The sequence below is a fragment of the Suncus etruscus genome, chromosome 6 (genome assembly GCF_024139225.1).
Source record: "Suncus etruscus isolate mSunEtr1 chromosome 6, mSunEtr1.pri.cur, whole genome shotgun sequence".
Taxonomy (NCBI): domain Eukaryota; kingdom Metazoa; phylum Chordata; class Mammalia; order Eulipotyphla; family Soricidae; genus Suncus; species Suncus etruscus.
In genome coordinates, this window is record NC_064853.1 from 64,805,195 (window position 1) to 64,823,597 (window position 18,403).

The window sequence follows — 18,403 nt, forward strand, 5'->3', positions numbered from 1 at the left end:
GGGAGGGAGGGAAGGGGGAGGAAGGAAGGGAGGGAGGGAGGGACAGAGAGGGAGGGAGAGGGAGGGGGAGGGAGAGGGAGATGGAGATGGATTGATTACCAGAAACTGCAGCTGCAAGGACATATTTGAAAGAGAGAAAAAGTACTGTCTTTGCTTTTAGAGCTGGCTATTATCCAGAAAAGGGGTTCTCGAATAATCTTTGGTGCTGGAATTTCTGAGCCAAATTATTTGATAGAGGCCATAATTTTGCCTGATATTTACAAAGGAGAGAAGCCAAATAATTACCGAAATGTAATGCCAAGCTTCTCTTCGGAAATTCCTCAACCATCCATGCAGGGGAAAAAGGCATCCACAGCGGGCGTTTTGAGGAACCCCGTGGGGTTATTTCAGTTGTCCTCACCAGAAAAATCTGAGGATACATCTGGTGAGCTGAGTTCTCTTAAAAGTTTATGTATGCGTGGCAAGTCTTTTTAACTATGAAATGTATAGTTGTTCAATTTAAAATAAATAAATAAAACTCTCATCTCAGGTTCCATCCCTGGAACCATATATATTCAGTCCCTTGAGCTCTGCCATAAGTGATCCCTCAGCACAGAGACAGGAATAAGCCCTTAACACATCTGGGTGTGCATCTAAAAGAAAACCCTCTAGGTTTTCTTTTTTTTTTTTTTTCACAATTATTTAACTACATAAAAATGTTTTAAAGAAAATTATAAACCCAGTGCTATTCAACAGCATTAAACAAATTCCTTTGAGCTTCACCAGAAGTGATACCTCAGTGCAGAGTCAAAAGTAAGCCCTGAGCACCATCATGTGTGGCCAATAAAGAAAAAGAAAACTATAGACTCAAGGCAGGTGGTGTGGGTGGAGGGAGATGGGGTGCATTGGTGGTGAGAATGTTGTACTGGTGAAAGGGGGTGCTCTTTTTGTGATCGAAACCCAACTAAAGTCATGTTTGTAATCACAATGTTTAAATAAAGATTAAAAAAAGAAAACTATAGACTAAGATAATCAATTACATTGATTTAAACATCCTCAAATATTAGTGAAACGAGTCTAAAATTCATTAAAATGAACCTACACAACAATCAAAATTTATCGAAAGGATGCAAGAATAGTTTTATACACATAAATCAATCAATGCACTATATCATACCAATGTAAATAAATATAAAATTATGATAAAACAATAGATGCATGAGCATAATATAATAAGATCTAGTGTTCAGTGATGACAGAAATGTCCAATAAAATGTAAATAAAAGAAACTTCACTCAATATACTTTAGGTAATTTACAAAAAAACAAAGATAACTATTCTTAAATCAAATGATTAAATAATGAAAAAATACTCAAAGAATATGAACAGTTGAAAATAGAAGTCCTTGATAAATTCAACAGAAACATAAGAATATTGGAGTTCCAGAGACACAGGAAGAAAATCCCCAGAAGAATCAACAGTTAAGGACATCATTACAGAGAAACTACCAGAGCTAAAGATGGCATACAACCAAATCCTGCTTGCCTGAAGAGTACCAGCTTGAAGAGACCCAAAGAAAAGCACCCTAAGACACAACATAGTCACAATGATGAATCCCACAGATAGGGACACAATACTGAAAGCAGCATGATCAAAAAGGGAAATTACATTCAAAGAAGCACCCTTAAGATTTACAGCAGACCTGTCCCAAGAAACCCTCAAGGCCAGAAGGCAGTGGTAGGATATAGTAACAAAACTCAATGGAATGAATATTTAGCCTAGAATACTGCACCCAGCCAGACTTACTTTCAGGTTTGAAGGAAGTATACATAGCTTCACAGATAAACAACAGCTCAAAAACTTCACAAACTCAAAAAAGATCCTTAAAAGAAAAATTGAAAGGTCCACTTTAACACAAGACAGACCAACAGTCACACAAAACTTCTACACAAAGATGACACTAAATCCCATGACAAATATCTCTCCCAACATCAATGGACTAAATGCCCTGTTAAGAAACACAGAATGTTTCCAGAGTTTTGCTATGGTAAATAGTGCTGCAATGAATATAGGTGTAAGGAAGGGGTTTTTGTATTGTATTTTTATGTTCCTAGGGTATATTCCTAGGAGTGGTATAGCTGGATCGTATAGGAGCTCGATTTCCAGTTTTTGGAGGAATCTCCATATCACTTTCCATAAAGGTTGAACTAGACAGCATTCCCACCAGCAGTGGATAAGAGTTCCTTTCTCTCCACATCCCTGCCAACATTGTTTATTCTCGTTCTTTGTGATGTGTGCCATTCTCTGTGGTGTGAGGTGGATGCCCTTCAACAGACGAATGGCTAAAGAAACTGTGGTACATATACACAATGGATATTATGCAGCTGTCAGGAGAGATGAAGTCATGAAATTTTCCTATACATGGATGTACACGGAATCTATTATGCTGAGTGAAATAAGTCAGAGAGAGAGAGAAAAACGCAGAATGGTCTCACTCATCTATGGGTTTTAAGAAAAATGAAAGACATTCTTGCAATAATAATTATCAGACACAAAAGAGAAAAGAGCTGGAAGTTCCAGCTCATCTCAGGAAGCTCACCACAAAGAGTGATGAGTTTCGTTAGAGAAATAACTACATTTTGAACTGTCCTAAAAATGAGAATGTATGAGGGAAATGGAGAGCCTGTTTAGAGTACAGGCGGGGGTTGGGTGGGGAGAAGGGAGACTTGGGACATTGGTGATGGGAATGTTGCACTGGTGATGGGGGGTGTTCTTTACATGACTGAAACCAAAACACAATCATGTATGTAATCAAGGTGTTTAAATAAAATTTAAAAAAATTAAAAAAAAAGAAACACAGAGTGGGAACCGGTGAGGTGGTGCTAGAGGTAAGGTGTCTGCCTTGCAAGCGCTAGCCAAGGAAGGACCACGGTTCGATTCCTCAGCGTCCCATATGATCCCCCCAAGCCAGGGGCGATTTCTGAGCACTTAGCCAGGAGTAACCCCTGAGCATCAAATGGGTGTGGCCCGAAAAACCAAAAAAGAAAAAGAAAAAGAAACACAGAGTGGCAAAATGGATCAAAAAGCTTAATTAAAAAAAAATGCAAAAAAAAAAAAAAAAGCCTAATCTAACATTCTGCTGCCTTCAATAAACACATCTGAATAGTTGGAACAAACAAACACTCAAAATAAAAGTTTGGAGGAAAATCATCCAAGCAAACAACTCCCAAAAAAAGCTGGAGTGTTTATATTAATATCAGATGACACAAACATAAGACTCAGAAAAGTTATAGGCACAAAGATGGTCATTTTGTACTAATCAAAGGATTAGTAAAATAGGAAGAAATCACACTCCTAAACATATACACATCAATAAGGGACCAGCAAAATATTTAATACAGCTGTTGACAAGTCAAAAAGAAGATATCAATAGCAATACAAGAATAGTGGGAAACCTCAACCCTGCACTGTCACCCCTTGATAGATCAACCAGGCTGAAACCCAACAATACTATACTAACTCTAAAAAGAGAAATAGAGGAAAGTGGCTTAATATATATATACATATATATGTATATATATATATATATATATATATATATATATACTCCAGGATAAAGCACATGCTGGCCATAAAACATATCTTCATAAAGTCAAGAGGATATAAATTGTACGACTACTTTCTCATATCACAACCCACTAAAATTAGAAGTAAAATACAAGGAACACATAAGGAAAACTTTAACACCTGGAAAATAACAGAACACTGCTGAACAATCAGTGGGTCAGAGGTGAAATCAAAGAGAAAATAATAATTTATTCCTGGAAACAAATCACAATGAAGACACAAATTAATCACACTCACACACGCACTCTCACACTTTATTTGCCATAATTAACCATCCAGCCCCTGTGGAGATCTTCTATGAGAACATGCATTTTCTGATAACTCACAACCCTACCAATGCTACCTTCAACAAGTTCAGAGGAACTTAAGGAGTATGGTGTGACAACTTTGGTTCGAGTTTGTGATGCTACATATGATAAAGTGCCAGTAGAAAAGGAAGGAATCCGTGTTCTAGATTGGCCTTTTTGTTTTGTTTTGTTTTTTGTTTTTTGGGCCACACCCGGCAGTGCTCAGGGGTTACACCTGGCTGTCTGCTCAGAAATAGCTCCTGGCAGGCACGGGGGACCATATGGGACACCGGGATTCGAACCAATCACCTTAAGTCCTGGATCAGCTGCTTGCAAGGCAAATGCTGCTGTGCTATCTCTCCGGGCCCTAGATTGGCCTTTTGATGATGGAGCACCACCCCCTAATCAGATAGTTGATGATTGGCTAAACTTACTAAAAACCAAATTTCACGAAGAGCCAGGTTGCTGTGTTGCAGTGCATTGTGTTGCAGGATTGGGAAGGGCACCTGTGCTGGTTGCACTTGCTTTAATTGAATGTGGAATAAAGTATGAAGATGCAGTTCAGTTTATAAGACAAAAAAAGAAAGGGAGCATTCAATTCCAAACAGCTGCTTTACCTGGAGAAATACCTACCTAAGATGTGATTGCTCTTCAGAGATACCAATGGGCATTGCTGTGTTCAGTAGAAAGAATATAAGCGAAGGCTGATTTGATTGTGGCATTTAGAGGGAACTCTTGGTACCTAGAAATGTGAATCTGGAATCTTAACTGTGTCATCTAAATAGTGATGGATTTAGTACTCCTCAATAACTTTTCTAATGATTGGATAAAAAGCAAACCAAACAAAGAAATTCCCTCAATAACATGAATAAAATGTTTAAGAAAAGAAAAAGAGAAAGAAAAAAAGACACAAATTATCAGAATTTATGGAACACAGCAAAAACAATACTGAGGAAAAATTATAGTTTTGCAAGCACACATCAGAAGAAAAAAGGGGCCTACATAAAAAAGCTTAGTGACACAGCTTATAAAATTAGAAAATTATCAACAAAAGGGAGCAAAAATAGGTAGGCAAAAAGAAATAACAAAGCTTAGAGCTGAAATCAATGAAGTAGAAATCAAAGTAATTCAAAATACCAGCAAAAGCAAAAGTTGGTTCTTCGAAAAAGAAACAAAATTGATAAACCACTAGTAAAATTCACAAAGAAAAGTAGAGAGAGAAAATTAATAAACTGGATTAGAAATGAAAAGGGGGAGATCACTACAGATACTGCAGATAATCAAAATGTAATCAGAGACTACTTTGTGAAACTCTATTCCACAAAACATGAGAATCTTAAAGAAATGGATAAATTCTTGGTCTCTTATAATCATCAACAGTTAAACCAGAATCATCTAGCATAACTAATCACACTCCTCACTGCTGAGGAAATTAAAATGGTAATCAAAAGTCTTCCCAAAAGCAAAAGCCCAGGCCCAGATGGATTCATGAACAAGTTCTTTCAAACCTTTCTACCAATACTTTTCAGGCTCTTTTATGAAACTGAAGAATCAGGAACACTCCCAAATAGGTATATGAAGCTAACATCACCCTGATATCAAAACCAGACAGAGATGTTGCAAGAAAAAAAAAAAAACTACAGACCTATATCCCTGATTTACGCAGATGCAAAGATCCTCAACAAAATTCTGGCAAATAGGATCCAAAACCATGAAAAAGGTCATGCACCATGAGTAATTGGGTTTCATTTCAGGAATGCAAGGATGGTTTAATATACATAAATAAATCAACATAATACACCATATCAACAAAAAGAAAAATAAAAACCATATGATCATATCAATAGATACAGAGAAAGCATTCAATAAGGTCCAACATCCACTCTTGATGAAAACCCTCATCAAAATGGGAATGGAAGGAACTTTTCTCAATATAGTCAGGGTCATCTACCACAAGCCAATGAAAATATTATTCTCAATGGAGTTAAACTAAAAGCCTTTCCTTTAAAATCTGGTACAAGACAAGGCAGTCCTCTTTCACCACTCCTATTTAACATAGTGCTGGAAATTCTAGCCATAGCAATTAGGCAAATAAAGATATCAAGGGCATCCAGATAAGAAAGGAAGAAGACAAGCTCTCACTGTTTGCAAATGACATATTATATTTAGAAAACCCTAAAGACTCTGCCAAAAAGCTTCTAGAAATAATAAATTCATATATCATAGTGGTAGGATACAAAATTAACACACAAACATCAATGGCCTTCTTATATACCAATAATGATAAAGAATATGGACATTAAAAAAAGAATTCCATTCACATTAGTGTCACACAAATTCAAATATCTTGGAGTCAACTTAACTAAAGAAGTGAATGACCTATACAAAGAAAACTACAAAACCCTGTTTCAAGAAATAAAAGAGAACACAAGGAAATTGAGACTCATACCTTGCTCATGGATTGGGAGGATTAACATATTTAAATGGCAATACTCTCCAAAGCATTGTACAGATTTAATGTAATCCTTAAAAATACCCATCACATTCTTCAAAGAAGTGGATCAAATACTCCTGAAAATCATTTGGAAGAATAAACACCCACAAATAGCTAGAACAAACCTTGAGGAAAAAAATATGGAGGCATCATTTTTCCCAACTTTAAAATATATTACAAGGCTATAGTCATTAAAACAGCATATTATTGGAATAAAGACAGGCCTTCATGTATTACAAAGCTATAGTCATTAAAACACTATGGTATTGGAATAAAGACAGACCCTCACGTATTACAAAGCTATAGTCCTTAACACAGCATGGTATTGGAATAAAGACAGACCCTCAGATCAGTGGAATACACTTGAGTATTCAGAGAATGTTCTCCAGACAAACAATCAATTAATCTTTATAAAGGGGCAAGAAATGTAAAATGAAGCAAGGAAAGCCTCTCCAACAAATGGTGTTAGGACAACTGGTCAACCACTTGCAAAAACATGAACTCAGACTTCCGTCTAACCCCATGCACAAAGGTCAAATCCAAATGGATTAAAAATCTTGATATCAGACCCAGAACCACAATGTATATTGAACAACAAGTAGGTAAAACACTGTCCATGACACTGAAACTAAAGACATCTTCAAGGCAGAAATAGCACTCTCTAAACAAGTGGAAGCAGAGATAAACAGATGGGACTATATTAAGTTGAGAAGCTTCTGCACCTCTAAGGAAATAGTGACTGGACTACAAAAGCAACCCACAGAATGGGAGAAACTATTTACCCAATAACCATCAGACAAGGGGCTAGTATCTAAGATATACAAGGTACTGACAGAACTAAACAAGAAAAAAATCTAACCTCATAAAAAATCAGAAGAAATGAACAGAAACTTTCTCAAAGGAGAAAAATACAAATGGCCAAAAGGCACATTATTGTAATAATGCCCAGAGATGAAAGCCAGAAGGACCAGCTTGTGATATGAAGTTCACCAAAAAGAGTGGTGTGAAGTTAGAGAAATAACAACACTAACAACTACCATGACAATGTTAATGAGTGAGAATTAGAATACTTGTCTTGAATACAGGAGGGAGATGGGTGGAAAAAGGGAGATGGGGCATTGGTGATGGGAATGTTGCACTGTTGTTCACAACAGTGTTCTTTTTATGACTGAAACCCAACTACAATCTAGTTTGTTATCAAGGTGTTTAAATAAAGATATTGAAAAAAAAAAGGTATCACAGCAATGCATAATAGAGTAGTTAAATACTAGAATATAACCCAAGGTATCACTAATTATAGATGACAGGATTTTATAAATAGAAATTTATGTTTTAATTGAGACCATTGTGAATTACAAGTCTTTCACAGTTGTGAAAGGCATATAGTGACAGTGAATTAAGACCATTCCTATCACCAGTGCTGACCTCCCTTCACCATAGTTCCCTGCATGCATCCCATAGCTCCACCTCTAGCCCACTAGTCTACTAGTGCAACAAATCCATTTTGTGTTTACCTCATTATAGTTTGGGTCTCTTGATTCTAATGTCATTTACTTTGACTTGATTATTTTGATCTTTTTTTTTCTCAATGCTCCTAAGACCACCTAGATCCCACCCACTGTTGGTTTTTATTTTTTTTCTTTTCTTTTCTCTATTTGTAAAAAGATATAGAAATATGAGGCAGAGCAAAATGATTCGATTTCTTTTGGGGGGGGTTTGGATGACTCAATTTCTAAGGCTCTATCTAGAGTATATAAATAAAATTAAAAGAAAAAAAAACAAACAAATAAAGAAAAAAACAAACAAAAAAGTGGGGACAGGTGTGGCAATTTTTTTGGGTTTGGTTGGTTTTGGGTTTTTGGTTTTTTGTGGGGAATTTTTTGTTTTTTGCTTTTTTCTTTTTAGAGGGGGTTTTGTTGGTTTGTTTGGGTTTTTTGGTTTGTTTGTTTTTCTTTGCTTTGCTTTGTTTTGAATAGGCACATTAAACGCTGGAGAAATTAGAAAGGAAATTTCCTTGGCTTGAGAGATATAGAGTGCCTCCACACACGAAGCATACTTTCATAAGACTGACTACAGGTTCCTGGCATGTTGGTTGTCTCCCCCAAGGTCTTTCTTTATGGTCCAGGAGAGGTTCTGTTCAGTTGCAATTGTCAAAGTCAATCTTCTGTAATTAGAGATCTTGGTTTTTGTACAGATCTTAAAATGGAGCATCCTCTGATTTCATCTCACCGTTCCCTTTCTACGATTTTTTTTTAGCTCTAAGAACATGTAAAAAAGGAATTTGGTGGGGCTGGAGAGGTGGCGCTAGACGTAAGGTGTCTGCCTTGCAAGCGGTAGCCAAGGAAGGACCTCAGTTCGATCCCCGGCGTCCCATGTGGTCCCCCCAAGCCAGGGGCAATTTCTGAGCACTTAGCCAGGAGTAATTCCTGAGCATCAAATGGGTGTGGCCCAAAAAAAACAAAAGAACAAAAAGAATGGAAATTTGGAACTATCTTATACCATCCAAATAAATGAAATTATTTATATTGGTGTTAGATAAAATTAATTTGGAATATAGCCTAAGTAGTTCTATTTTAATATATGATGTTCAAGTATTGTTTGTTTCTAAGTCAGTAGCATATCTTTATTTTAGTTCTTCATTTATTTTGCAGTGGAGAGCTTTTTTAAGATTTATCTAGTCCCATTTATTTACTTCTGGTTTTATTTTCTTTGTCAGTGAAGTTGTATCATTACTCTTATGAGCTCAGGATCTTGAAGAGAGAGCAGAAGGAACCCTGTGAAAGCAAGTTTTATACCACCACGACTTATCTCTATCTAGATATAGAACAGACCCCCAACTCTCTGCCACCTCTGTGCTCAGGTCAGAAGGACCAAACTGAAGAGAGTTCAGGAGCACAAAATTGTAGCTACTAAAGGATTTGCCTTTTCTTATAAGTGAAAATTGTTATATCATGTATAGATACTATAACTACTTTGTCATTTTAACTATAATTTAATATTTAGGGGGTTCTCCCAATGTCCTGGGTATTGTAAAATGTGCTACAGTGAATATAGAAATAAATCCTGATTTGTGAGTATTTTAATGTCTTATAATTGCATTCATTTGTTAGTATGTTGTTAAAAAATCTTCTCATCTTTTCATTCTGAGTAAACACAGAATACTACCTATAATTTTTATTTAGTGTTTTCTTTATCTTAGCATCAGGATAATGTGTGTGTGTCATAGGTACTGGGAGGATTTGTTTCTTTGATTATGTTTGAATTTGGAAGAACATACAAGTTAAGTTATATGAGCCTGGGATTTTGTTTATAGGGAAATTTTTTTAATTATCATTTCAATTTTCTAAATGGTAATTGGTCTGGTCATGTGCATTATTTTCCCTTGATTTGGGGTCAGATGGTTATAAGCATAAAAGTTATACATTTATAGCTTTGCCCCTTTCGTAGCATACATAGTAATCTTTTATCCTTTGAATTTCTGTGACATCTGCTGTTATTTCTCTCCTTGAGTTTCTTGTTTGGTTTATTAACGTTTTGTTCTCCCTTAATTTCTTGTGACTCTAAAAAAAATTAAAAGGAAGATATCAGGCTTTCAAAATCAGATTATATTACAAAGCAATATCAATTAAAACACCATTATATGAGAGCAAAAGAAATCATATAAACCAATGGGACAAAATAGAGTCCAGAAACAAATCCATAGAGCTTATACCAACCTGTTTAATCAAATATACTTATCAAATGTATATTTATTAATATTTAATTGATACCAATAAAATAAGCTGATACCAATTGAGAAGGAAAGTCTTAAAGAAATTGTTTTGGGAAAACAGGACAGCACATAGAAATAAAATACATTTATCACATTTTATCACCATACACAAATGTTAACAAAATTGATTTAAAATTTAAAAATTAGACCAAAAACAGTGGAGAGATAGTACAGCGGTAGGGTGTTTGCCTTGTAAGCAGCCGATCCAGGATGGATGGTGATTCGAATCCCAGCATCCCATAGGGCAGTGCTTCTCAATTATTTTCTGTCATGCACCCCTAGGAAGAAGAAAACATTTTTCGCGCGCCCCGCAAGACTGTAAATAGTACCTTTATTTAAAAAAGAACTTTAACCTGCAAAACAAAAATATATAAAATAATATGAGCTGATTTTTTAATCAGAGGTGATGCCTGGATTAATGGCTACAATGAGCACGTTTTGAAATGCATAGCTTTTCGAAGCGGGGTTTGAAGCAGGACACAGCAACTCTCAGCTCCAGAGACATACAGAGACATAAACATGGGGCTTAGCTTGTTATGACAGTGTTTTGCCCAGGTCAAACGCACCCCCCTTTATGGAGCCTCGCGCTTTCCCTGGGTGGGGGGAGTGCCCCACTATTTGAGAAGCATTGGACTAATTGAACATCCATCCTTCACATAGCGTCACCAAAGACACCGAGGATTTACTGGTTTTACTCGTTGAGGTTGCTGGGCTTCTACAAATTTTTCCTGTTCATATCCTTGTGCTCTGAAGGTGTCTTTGAACTTAACTGTAAAATAAAAATCGACAAGTTGTGAGATCACCCTAAACACTGTTTCTAAACCCTGTGTAGCTGGGTCTGAAGAACAAGGTAGCTGTGAAGAAATAATACACCAAGCAGTCAGGAAAGGATGGGCATGGCATTCGTGACCTTTTGCCTCCCTCTGCCCTCTTTCTTTTTTTCAAACCAATTCCCAGTACCAGGAGGGGGAAGGTCTGAATAAAACAAGTGGGCTTTTACATACCAAAAGAAGAAGTTTAGGGAAGGAGAAAGTTGGGGCACACCTTTGTTTGAGATTGATAGCTTGGTATTATTTTACACTTAACCTTCCTGGAAGATGCCAAGAGATTCCGTTGAAGTTTGTTCTCAATACTCTCTATATCTATCCTCATAGAATAATAAGAAGCAACTGTGAGCAGCATGAAATTTGTTGAGTAGAACTGTTGTATGGTTGCATAAGCAAACATGCACTTCAAGAGCTGTGGTATGGGCCCTTAATGTGAAATAGTTCAGGTGGGGATGTTGTACCCAATTAGTAGGAAAGGGCACTGGAATTTCTGGAATAGGCCCAGTGATGTCAGTTAGAGGCAGGCCTTACCTGGGTTAGTGGTGAAGCAAACAGAGTCCCAAAATTTTCTTTTATCAAATGGCGAAAGCTTTATCCTCTAAGTATAAAAGAGCTTGAAACTCCACCCTACTTACTATTCTAGACTTTCTGTTAAATAGGTTCTTTTAAACTAGGCTCTGATGCTTAACATCCTTTTTTTTATTAAATATATTTTTAATTTAAGTAACATGATCATATTTGGGTTACAGTCATGACCAGAACACCCCCCTTCACCAGTGCAACATTACCCCCTCCCCCCTTCCCATCCCCTACCTGTATTCGAGACAGGCATTCTACTACAGTAATTTGTTTTTAAGTTCAGTAAGTTGTGTTTTATTTCCTTAAAGGATAAGAGTAAAAAAAATATAGTAAAGGTGTGATAGTGGCAATCGCCAATGTTTGCATAGGTCCATCAAAATGGAGAAAATGGGAAAAAAAAGTCCTTGACCTGATTACAAAAAGGCCTCACCCCAGAAGTTTTTTTGGCATAAGACAGACTCTGGGTTCCAGGCATACCAGTCTATCCAACTCCAGTCATTCTCAAGGTCCCGGTGAAACTTTTGCACACTTTAGCTATAGTTGGTATCAGACTTTTATATTTAAAGACTCTGGATTCTGTGCATTTCTTTCGTCAATGTCAGGCTGATGTGGAGCATCCTCTAGTTTCAGCATATCATTAAATGCAGAGCAATCTGCCCCGCATGCAGACTGTTGCTGAGTCACCTGGGTGTTGGGAGTACTCTTTGGAGTAAGTCAATTCCACAGCAGTGGTAGGTCTTCTCTGGTAGAGCCTTGAATCCTGGGAATGTTAAAGACAATTGTGGTTGTTTCCATAGTTCAGGTGTGTGGGGGCGATGCCCATTCTTCTGAGACCTGAGCCAAATCATTATGCCAATGTTCAGGGTAAAAGGCCTAATTACATTACCAGATTTGTGTTCCCATCTCTATTAGATAAAAACTTGTTTGCATATGTATTATTTTCCCATTTTAATGTGCCTATGCAAAAAAGAAGCAATGCCACAAGATATTGTTGGTGCATCTGGGGGCCAACGAATAAAGTCTAACATTTCCCGTAACTTGGTATAAAAGTGAAATCTATACAGAGTTACTCTTCTACCAATATTGCTTACAAAACAGATCTCACAGGGGGAAAATCAAACAATCAAATAACTAATCTAGTGGTCAAATATATGAGGATATTTGAAAAGAGTTATAGATGTAAGGGAATACATCTAAGATATACAAAAGAGATGCATGTGACCCTTTTATGTTTTAAAAAAAAGAAAGAAAGGGGCCGGGCGGTGGCGCTAAAGGTAAGGTGCCTGCCTTGCCTGCGCTAGCTTGGACGGACCGCGGTTCGATCCCCCGGTGTCCCATATGGTCCCCCAAGCCAGGAGCAACTTCTGAGCGCATAGCCAGGAGTAACCCCTGAGCGTTACCGGGTGTGGCCCAAAAACCAAAAAAAAAAAAAAGAAAGAAAGAAAGAAAACAAGGGTATTTGAAGACAACAGGTGATAGTTGAGTTTGAGACATGTTTTGCGGCATTACAGAACCCTATATTGTCCTTGAACTAGGGTTATGCTGAAGCTGATTCCAGTATCATGCAACAGTCCATAGTTTGATGGGGGCATGAGGGGCCACCAAGCATGGGTCAACAGGCGTGTTGGTTGTAGTTGTTTGTATAGGCATGAGCTGAGGACCGAGAGGGTGTCATTCAATGAGGAGCTGGATGGTGGTGTTGGAGCAGAAGATTAGTCTTGGTGTCTACCCAATCAGGAATAGAAAAACAGAGGGACGGCCTTCCTGGCATGTGCGCTCTGCAGGGTCCAACTGCGAGCTCCCTCTCCAGTTTGAAAATTGAATGGGAGGGGTTTCCCTCCTCCGCCTGCCCCCCAGGGCCCTAGTTGCCAGGGCAGGCCATAAAGACCCACCTGGCTTGGGGGGTCCCAGTCTCCTGGACCAAGTGCTCAGCCCAGGAGATCTGTGGCCCACTGTCCAATCAGCGACCCTAACATACCAGAAAAACAGAGGGAAGGTCTTCCTGGCAGCTTAACATCCTTTTTTAAGCTTTAATATCAATGTCAACTTTTTATCTCAAGGATTGCATATCTCAGACCTCCAAATGTAAATGTAGTCTTTTAGATTTAATATGTTAATGTTACCAGGAACCTTTAAAAATAGATATTTTTCTCTTTCTATCTTACTTTCAAATACAAGTTTCTCTTCTATCTAGAACCTGAGTGAAATGAGAAAGGTAACTTGCTAGTCAAAAATATAAATCATATAAAAGTGAAGAGGTTACAGAATTCATTATTCTTTTTTGAGGCTAGTTTTAAAGCTATAAAATAATTAAACTTATTTCCTTTATCCAAAATATAGAAATGATTTATTTAAGTTGACAAAGTCAAAGGGATGGGGAGGAAGGAAATGGGGGGCATTGGTGGTGGGAATGTTGCACTGGTGGGAATGTTCTTTTTCTGACAGAAACCCAACTATAATCATGTTTGTAATCATGGTTTTTAAATAAAGATAGTATTCAAAAAAGTTGACAAAGTCAAAACTAGTTAATATACCCTTCAATGACAGTGAGAATGACTAACATCTAAAACATTACAAATTTATTTTGAGACTGTGTAGAAAAATGAACTCTAAAATAGTGGCATCTATAGAAAATAGTAGGAGATAGGTTTTAAATATATATTATATAATTCAGCAATATCACTCTTATATTTTATCTAAAAGATTTTAATGTTTATTTGTATATTTATGCTTTCAGCAGCATTATTCACCACAGTCAAAACATTAAATAGACCTAATGCCCTCAACAGGTGACTAGATAAAGAAACTGAGATAAGTATACCAGATTACTCTACCAGTTGAAAATAGATAAGAATCAAGGAGATATTTCAAGTGGCAAGCATATTGCATCTATAACATGTGAGGCCTTGAGTTATATCTCCTATACTATATGACTACCAAATACACTTTTCAGACCTCAGTACTGAATCATTAAATCCATACCACTGGGTCAGGCATCACTAGGAGTGATTCAGAGTCTGAGTCATGCTGGATGTGGTACCTAAATAAATAAATAAATAAGTAAAAAGGAGGGAGAAAAGAAAGGGAGGAGGGAGGGAAGGAAAGGGAAGGAAGAAAAGAGGAAGGAAGGAAGGAAGGAAGGAAGGAAGGAAGGAAGGAAGGAAGGAAGGAAGGAAGGAAGGAAGGAAGGAAGGAAGGAAGGAAGGAAGGAAGGAAGGAAGGAAGGAAGGAAGGAAGGAGAGACAATGAGAATAAGGTTAATGGAACTTGAGGTGATTAATTATCATACAATAATTTTGATACTTTAACACAGGACCATGACAGTCCTATAGATATGACAGGAACCCATAAAAATGGCCAGATGTGGTTAGGTCGTCACATCTAAGGTATGTCCAGCTATTTGGCCAGGGAATAGAAACGACAGGAAAATGAAACTACAAAAATATGAGAAACCAAGAGCACCAGAGATGTTGGCCTTGAAACTTCTTTCTCTTCGAGTAAGGGACTGTCTGGACTGTCTTTGCTGCCTTTTATTTCTCTCTTAAATTAATCCTTGGCTTTAACCTCAGCGGAGTTAAAACTAGTCATTATTTGTTGTGCTCCCAACCAATTTTTCCTGAAGGGTCAGGGCTGCACATGCTCCCGGCTCAATCTTTGGGCCTTTGAAATAGGTCTTCAACTAGGCTTTTTTTAGGGAGTTTTTGCTAGACTATCATAAGCTTCTGGCTATCGTACCAAACTCGTCCTTTGCCTTTATATATATATAGTCTAAATACTTCTGCCAGCCCTACTAGTCCCTCCCATCTTCAACTGGAATAATTCTAAGGTTTCATTTACCAAATTTTGCCTGTAAAAGTAAAGCCTTTTTGTATAGGAGGGTGGAGATGGGAGGGTAAGTGAAACTACTTAGGAAGAACAACAGTGCATAACAATATCTAAAAGTTCCAGTTAATGAATGGGCTTAGTGGCCTGGCCGTGAACAAGTCTTTTCCTCAGGGTTTCTATTTCCTCATCCTCCAGTGAGAAGGATCATACTTGCTCTGCCAAGATTACATCTTCTGACATTGCAACATCCTCTCACCTGCATTGAGAAACCTGCCAGCAGTTAGCATTCAAATGTCAATTCTAAGGGAATCTCCTTCAGAGAGTTGTGTTAACTCCTTAAACATCCACTGATCAACACAACCTCCATTGACAGATGTTCTTGCGTTTTTGGCAAAGAGACTAATAGGATAGCGTGCTTTCCACGGGCAGCCTAGCCCTCCAATTAAAGCACTGCTCTCTTCAGGGAAGGAATTGCTTGTGTTCAGACTATAGGTTTCCAGGGCAGGTATTCTTCAGAAGGCATCTTCTCCTTCAGAAGGAAATTGAAGGCAAACTGCAAATACTGTCATTCAGCTCTGCAGGAGTTGGCATGTCTGTCCTTGCTAGTTATCTCCCAGTTCTCTTCCCAATAAGCCGAACTGCCACAGGCCGGGCCGAATTAGTTCTATCCTGGAGTGAACACACATCAGTTCCCCAACTGGAGTTTTCTGTTTGCTCTGGGGAGTTTAGCTTTACAATGATTAACCTGCCAGAGAGCGAAAGGGAGGTGGCCTGAGGGAGGGAGAAAGGCCCATTCAAAGGCATCCAAATTCTCTTCTAATGCCAACAGACCTTGCATCCAACTTTACAGTAGCCAAGTAATACAATAGGTTGACAGTTAGACCCTTCGATTTCTTCCCCAGACTCAGGAGAGGGGATCTAGAGCTGCTCCCACTTTAAACCCAAGTCCAGCTCCATGTCAGCGGGCTTAGCCCACTTACCTAAGTCTCTTGATGGATGGATCTCTGGGTGCTGGCTCTCCCGGGATTTTGGGGGAAAGGGGGGACAGGAGTGTCCTCAAAGCTCTCATTTGGGTGCCTCCTCCAGTTATCAGGCCATCCACCCTCAGCCCTAGCCACTCGCCATCCACAGTGTCGGGGTTCCCAGTTGCAGAGAGGGAGGGATCCTCCCCATTCCTCCTCCCCAAACCCTCCGCAGCAGCAGCAGCTCCAGGGTTTTACTGCAGCAGCAGCAAGAGGTGACAGCGGGGCCTTGGGTTCCTCAGCTGCTCTGGCTGGTCTGAGATCGGGAGAGAAAAAAAGCCGCTCCACAGGGGGCTGGAACTGCAAAGGGGGCCAGTGCTAGGAGCTGCAGAAGCCCCAGGTTTAAAATATGTGGAAGTCGTCGCGCCGCATTCCTCCGGGGACGTGCCTGAACGCCCGGGACTGAGTGGCGGCGCGTGGGCAGAGACTGGACGCTGCGGGTGCGGGCCGGGGAGTGGTGCAGTCTCCTTCCTCCGTTCGGAGTTGCGCTAAGCTGCGCTGTTGGACACAAGTCTACGTAGGAGTGTTTTCCTTCTGTCAATAATTAATCTTAATCACTGAATCAGTCTGGTAGAATTGCAGTTTTAGTAGATGAAGCGGAAGGCGGGAGGAGCACCTCACTTTGGGAGGCCCCTAGTACCCCGACACAGGCACTGGGGGACTCTCGCAGCAGCAGGGGAGGCGCCAAAGCCTGGGCTCACCTAAGAGAACCCACAGATCCATCCCAGGGGGAGGTAAGCATCTGTGAAATGTCTGTGTTAAAGCAGGTTTAGAATGATGGAATGCGTTTTACTGGAGACAGTACCAAGCTTAAAGTAACTTATATTTGTTAGTGAATGCATTAAAATGTTAAGCAGTATTTCTGTTTTTCTTTTCTTTTTTTTTTTCCTTTTTATTGTTAGAAACTAAGATGTTTCACTCAATCATCTTGTACAAAGAAGTCAAACTTTACTATTGACCTTTTTCCACCTAGAGTAAATTCTCAAATCGTTGTGTAGTTCAGTAATAACAAATCTGGGAAATAGCATTAAGAGGTGCATGGTTTTTTACTTAATTGTCTTTTCTGTGCTCTTATACAATATGTTTTGCCCCTAAACAACTTTTTACATTGATGCAAGTCAACTGTTCAAAAGGTGAAGTCTTGCCAAAACCCATTAATATTCTCCTATGTTAAGTAATATTTTTTCAATGATGCTTAAGTGATCATTTATAATTAACTAGATTTTTAAAACCAATAAAGAAGTATATTTAACTTTGTTATTGGAGTAAGAATTGGGCTGGGGGGCAGAGAATGAATATAGAAGGGTTTTTAGATCTGAGAAGGTTCTAGAGCTTTTTCAACCAAAGAGACATTGTAGTAGTTGGAAGTTAACATATAATCCCAGCTCACCATCAAATCCATAATATGGTAAGTGTAAAACTACAAATGAAAGCAATAAGGAAGTTAGAAATTTTGTTTTTCAAAAATACTTTGCAAGGGGCTGGAAGGATAGCACAGTGGGTAGGGCATTTGCCTTGCATGCAGCCCACCCTGATTTGACCCCCAGCATCCCATATGGTTCCTCCAAAGTTTTTGAGGAGTAATTTCTGAGCACAAAGCCAGGAGTAGCCCCTAAGCACCACCAGGTGTAGCCCCAAAACAAAATAAAAGAAAATTTTGTGGGCAGTATTATTATTATCATTATCATTATTATTGAATTAAAAATGAAAAATACAAAATTACTTTTATGCATAAACTTTATACATAGATATAAATAACTGGTGAAGTTTCAGTAATATAACACAATTTCCACATTCAATCAGGCTCTTATTTTATTTATTTATTTTTATTTATGAATGATGGGCTCCCAAGTGATGCTTAGGAAGGAATTCTTGGTCAATCATCCTCTTGGTTCAATGTGAGAGCCAAAAGAAATGATGCCTCTCAGTTCCTGCAATGCTGGCCACTCTAGCCACCCCTGCTTAGGGCCACAACAGGTAGTGCTCAGCAA

At 38.5% G+C, this 18,403-nt stretch overlaps 1 protein-coding gene and 1 pseudogene across 1 annotated transcript in view; both read left to right on the forward strand.

Moving 5' to 3' along the window:
• Positions 1 to 3,878: 3,878 nt before the first annotated feature.
• LOC126010875 (protein tyrosine phosphatase type IVA 2-like) lies at positions 3,879 to 4,792 on the forward strand (annotated as a pseudogene).
• Positions 4,793 to 16,847: 12,055 nt separating this feature from the next.
• Positions 16,848 to 18,403, forward strand: part of SPTSSB (serine palmitoyltransferase small subunit B) — a 62,842-nt gene continuing 61,286 nt past the window's right edge. The window contains exon 1 of the mRNA XM_049775579.1: positions 16,848 to 17,146. The gene's annotated coding sequence lies outside the window, so the exon portion shown is untranslated. The remainder of the gene's footprint in view (positions 17,147 to 18,403) is intronic.